This window comes from Perna viridis, chromosome 12 (genome assembly GCF_037379345.1).
Source record: "Perna viridis isolate PV_CMFRI_1.1 ecotype Kerala chromosome 12, ASM3737934v1, whole genome shotgun sequence".
Taxonomy (NCBI): domain Eukaryota; kingdom Metazoa; phylum Mollusca; class Bivalvia; order Mytilida; family Mytilidae; genus Perna; species Perna viridis.
The window spans coordinates 26,115,834-26,122,085 of record NC_142456.1 but is presented as its reverse complement, the minus strand read 5'-3'; positions in this window follow the sequence as shown (position 1 = coordinate 26,122,085).

The window sequence follows — 6,252 nt, the reverse complement described above, 5'->3', positions numbered from 1 at the left end:
TTCCCGTTTTGACAAGAGACTCGGATCTTTTTGAACTGGTTTTGAGGTGTATTTAATTGTGTAATATTTTGTTTTTCACAGTGGCAAAATTTAGATAAAAGGGGGATGGTTGTGATCACGCCGAAGTACTTTAACCCCACGCATTTTTTGCGCGTGTCCCAAGTCAGGAATTTCTGGCCTCTGTATATATATTATTTTGTTTTAAGTTTCAGCTTACTTTTATGTTGCTGGAGTCTATAGGGGCAACTATTTTGCTGTACCTGTGCATAATGTTGTTTTGGGGCCAGCTAGAGCCTACCCTGTGGTGAGAGGGTTTCTCGTCGTTCATTGAAGACCCATGGGTGGCCTTCAGCTGACATTTTGTCATCATGGTGGGGTTGTCTCTTTGACGTATTCAACCATATCCATTCTCGTTACATTTGACAAGCTCCTGTCTGATTTTTATAAGGACTGCAGCCGGCTATTTAATATGTTTCCAACAGGTACTGGAAACAAATTAAGTAAATAAGATCATGTCATATATTCATGCTTTATTTGGAGCAAACTACACATTGTAATGCTTGTCCATCGTCATATGGAGGACATGGTAACGCTCCGGTAAAACTTTTCTTATACAAAAGACGACCATTAGAATTGACTTTGCCTCCTTGAATGTATTCAGGATTACTATCAACGCAAATATAGTTGGATGCAGTCTCGTGGTAATGACCTGATGCTATATAGCCGGTGTACTGAGTTCTCCACCCTGAGTAGCAAGTCTTTCGCCCAGGTATCATAATTGATGACGTTGCGTTAAAAGTACTGCACATTGCACAAGGGGCATCTTCATTTAAGGCTCTATTCTTAAGGGTGTTCGTCTGGTATTCAGTGCCATATATATAGCTCCCATCACTTATATGTTGATTGGAATTATCTGGGTTGTTCGGTAGGCAGAGAAAGTTGGTTGGACCTCCGTAATGATTTTCATTGTGGCGGTACCAGTTTCCACCAACAAAACCTGATGTAACGAAACTTTATAGTCACTTATTATTTAATGATATTGGTCAACATTTAGATAAATAGGATAGCGTTCCAAGTGTTAAATGTATTCAGCTCACAGAGCTAGAAACTGCATTGAAACCAAATAGATACTCGCGTTGGTGTTGATATAAGGATGTTTTCCGAAAAAGTAAAAAAAAAAATCTACATATTAGAAATCGGTGTCCACATCATTGTCTACCGCGTTTCATGCTTTCAACCAGTTACATTTTTCGTGTATATGTCTTCTGCCAAATAAAGCATTTGTTACAAATAAAAATGTATAGCGTTTATCATACCATCTCACTCACGCGACATAATAGTATGTTGGTTTTGATCAACTAGTCTACATTTGCTAACTTGCCTACATTCCCCCCATGCACGAACTTACCCGTATAAACGAGTTCAGCGTCCGATGATGTACAATGTTTTCGTCCCCATTGTCTGTATGTAGAACCTTGATCTGAAAAAGAAGCTAACAACCGTATACATGGTATCTAGATTTTTGCCTTTGCTAAATTTTTCAACGGCCCCCACCCAAATTTAAGAATTCTTATAATCAGGTCATTTTTTTTTGTTTTAGAAAGTTGAAGAGAAACAGTAAATCTCTGATATTTGCCAAATATGATGCTGTGATTCATAGGCATGACCGTTCAGTAAATGGTAAAATTTGTTTTAAAAATACTAGTATTCGGTCCTGTTATACAGTGACTTACCCACTGAAAAGACTGATTGGCATATTTTTATTTAAAAAGATGACTCAACCCAAACAAACATATTTCATGCTGTTAAAATATTTACGTGTCAAAATGACCCCACAATATATTGTTTCTATTCACCCTTTAATATTTCTTTTTTACGAAGTTTTATGTGTTTTTTTCGATCCGGACATATTGACTACATACTTTAATAAACTAAACATTTTGTCAAAAGTTGATATAATGCGGTATCGTTTAATGGTTGGAATATTAAGTCGTCGACGCTTGTGGTCAAAATCTCCCGCAAAGAAAATTGCTGTAAAATTAGGTGTTGTTCCCAAATTTACATAATCATTTTGCACTTAGATATCTATGCAATCCATAGATGAACTGCCAAAATGGTAACGAGGACAAAATAAGCACACATTTCACTTATTTTTATGCAAAAACCAAAGGGACTTGAAACGGCCTGTTTATTTTTCGGGCCAAGTTTAATATTACTGGATATATCCCCATATATTAAAACAAACTTATATTTGAACCAAGATATAAACGGAAGTTTAGGTGCGAAAATAGTAAGTTTCATGTAGGTCCAGTCTATAAGAGTAATCAAGGGAACCAAGGTTATAGCGGTAATCAAAAGAATGTAATCCAGGGACAAAGACCAGACATGGAAAACAGACATACACAACAAAGAACATAAAGTAACTAAAATCATACATATAAAGTAACAAAAGTAAATGAGCAACTCGGACTCCACTAAAAACTGGGAGCATGGACCAGGTGCACCTTTAGGGTAAGCGTCCTCTGCTTTTCTAGAAACACCCGACGAGTTGCTCATAAAAAGTCAAGTCCGGGGTAGACAAACGAGAAAAGGAAAACTATGACCCGTTGAATAAACCAGTTTTCATGGTGCTGATGGATACACCATAACGATCCACGAGTTCATGATGACGACCATAAAACTTCTGTGGTGATGACTTCAATTTTGTAGCAACATAACCCTGTTCCAGAAGCCTATTTGTCAGAGTTCTAGCGCGATTCAAAAACTCTGCATAGTCCAGGCAAGCTCTGGCATAACGTACGAGTTGTGATATGAACACTCCATACGCAGGAGCCGAAGGAATGTTGCCACAGATGAAAGGAAAGTTGACATTTCTGAATGAAAAGTCATCACGTTTGTCGTAAAGTTTGGTCAATAGCTTTCCTTTACCATCGATTTCTAAGTGTAGGTTAAGATATGAGGCTGACTTCACAGTGTCTGTAGTATCTTTTATCTCAAGTTCTTTTGGGTAGATGCAATGTATCAAATTCCCGAAATTAGGATTGTTTAAAGATAACACGTCATCTATATAGCGGAAACTGAGATTGAAGGATCTAGCCAAACAATATTCTTTCTTTCTGATCAGAACAGCTATAAAGTCAGCCTCATAAGAGTGAAGTAATAGGTCAGCTAGTAAAGGAGCACAATTTGTCCCCATTGGAATGCCGACCGTTTGTTGAAAAACACGTCCACCACACTGGACAAATATGTTGTCGATTAAAAATTCCAGCATTTTGTAAACATCTTCCTCTGTATATTTGGAAGATGATTTGGAATTATTTCTTACAAAGTACGAGGAATCTCTACCAAGAACTATATATTTGTATCTAGGTGTACCATCTTTTTTATAAGACATTATTGAGGAAATACTTCAAATATGTATGTTTTACTAAAGGTGAATTTTATGTTATAACCAATGTAGTTTAAAACATAAGGAATAAAACGAAAAGAACTACCTAATTATAATAAATATTCCATTTGCTAACATACAAGAAAGCAACAAACAAATGTAGGTCTTAATTGTTCTAATTCTTATCAGTTCTTACCAATCAGGGACACTTTACCAAGTCTCGTAAAGCTAAGATTAAGGTATAGAAACATCAATTTTCTCGATCATTCCCTTTTTTTCCTTTGCTCATTTACTTTGTTGCCTTGTACGTATTATTTTGGTAATTTAATGCTTTATGTTGTGTGTGTCTGATGTCTGGTCTTTGTCCCTTGATTACATTCTTTTGATTACTCTTTCACAATATATTTCAATACTTACCATATTTTAAAGATTTAAAAAAAAAGTAAAAAAAGTATAGCTTTCAAGTAGAAGAAAAAGGTCAAGTTGACAGATTAATATAATACTTTTCTACGAACAGCAGACAACCACAATTGTACCATGCAGTGAACTTGGTCCGTCATTATTGAATTTGTTTATTAAAACCGTTTTCTACAATATTTCCCTAGGTATTTATATTTAATACTGCTGATGAGAGGAAACTATTTAAAATTGTTTCCTGATAAATAGACACATGCACTTGGGGTTAATAAAAATCCATTGGATCAGCGATTTACTGTGTAGAATTCCTTTAACATAACAGCCTTCGACGCATTTTTCATGCCGGCCTTGTGCTGTCGTGTTTGATGGCATTGTCAGCATATCTGTTTACACTGGCGTCTATAGGCCATCCCAGGTGCAATCGCCTTGCCTCAACTCTCAGAAGAATATTCCATAGACTCCATATTCTTCCGTTTTCGTGGATCGAATCATATTTGTATTGTTGTATAGACTGTTGGTGAGTATGACGAAAATTGAATCCAAATTCGAATCTTGGTTTTACGCCCAGAGATAAATTTGTTAGAGATAGCACACACGGAAGAACACAGCATTATGATTTGGAACAACCAATACAAAACCAGCACGTCGTATAATTTTACGCTTGGCACCAATTTTTACTCTTTTTTTCAACCTATAGACACTTGAGAACGACCGATATTTGAACATTTAACACATAAGCAAAATAAAATTTACTTAGAGCAAACAACGCATAGTATTGACTCGTTATCAGCATATGGAGGACAATGTAATGCCTCGAATTTTGTTTACGTTTTCTACAAAAGTCGACTATATGAGACTGCGTTTTCCTGCTTGAAAATATGCTGGATTTCTGTCTACATAAATGTAGTTTGATGCCGTTTCGCGGAAGTGGGCAGAAGCCAGGTATATAGGAAGGCATTTGTCTAGAAATCATAAGTGTAGATGTACCATTTTGGGCTCTGCAGACGGCGCAAGGAGCATCTTCGTGGGTTGCTACAACAACAAAATTGAGTAAAATTCTGTCCCGTAAATACAGCTTCCGTCATCAATCGTCTAATTTGACCGTTATGGATTATTTAGTAGACATACAAAATTTGCAGGACAACCGTAATGATTTGTGCCATGTCGATACCAGTTTGCACCAGTAAAAACTACGTTTTATAAAAAATAAGATAATTCGACTTGAACAGCCGCAGTACGAATGGATGTATAAGCTTCCAAACTGCTTGTAAACGGGAAATAGGTTAATGACAGGTGCAATACTATCATACTTGTTTATACTAATTTCATAGATCACTGATTATCTTTTCTAGCCTAATAAAGGAAAACAAATTGTGTTTTACTATTATTATTATTATTATATATGAATGTTAAAAAGTAAAAAACAAATGTCGATGAAGACAAGTTTTATTTTATAATTTATCAAGAAATGTGTTTCTGACCTGAATAAACCATTTCTGAGTCAGCGGATGTGCAATGTTTCCGCCAAGCTGTGTATACGTAGATCCTTGATCGTCTATGATCAAAATAAACGCATTGTCATTAAGATTGCATTCTTGACTTTTTACTAAGGATATCAGGTGTTAATTGAATTGCTACCCGCTGACAGAAATGAGTTATATTAAACGAAGCATTGACACTCATTGACCTACTTACAGCTTTCATACGTTCCGAAATTAAAAGACCATATATACCGCTTTAACCCATCCTGACAGAGAATCAATGTCTTTTGTTCTTGTTTTTATCCATTTTCCATGTTGAAGACTATTATCTGAATATGATAGCATTAAAACCTATGATTTTTCAACACTGTATACTTCTATTCCCCATACCCAGTTAAAATCCCGACTTAAAAAACATTATACATCATTGTTTTTCAAAAAAGACGGTACACAAAGATACAAATATATAGTTCTTGGTAGAGATTCCTCATACTTTGTAAGAAATAATTCCAAATCATCTTTCAAATATACAGAGTGTGGTGGACGTGTTTTTCAACAAACGGTCGGCATTCCAATGGGAATAAATTGTGCTCCTTTAATTGCTGACCTATTCCTTCACTCTTATGAGGCTGACTTTATAGCTGATCTGATCAGAAAGAAAGAATACCGTTTTGGCTAGATCCTTCAATCTCAGTTTCCGCTATATAGATGACGTATTATCTTTAAACAATCCTAATTTCGGGGATTTGATTACATCGCATCTACCCAAAAGAACATGAGATAAAGGATACTACAGACACTGTGAAGTCAGCCTCATATCTTCATCTACACTTAGAAATCGATGGTAAAGGAAAGCTATTGACCAAACTTTACGACAAACGTGATGACTTTTCATTCAGAATTGTCAACTTTCTTTTCATCTGTGGCAACATCCCTTCGGCTCCTGCGTATGGAGTGTTCATATCA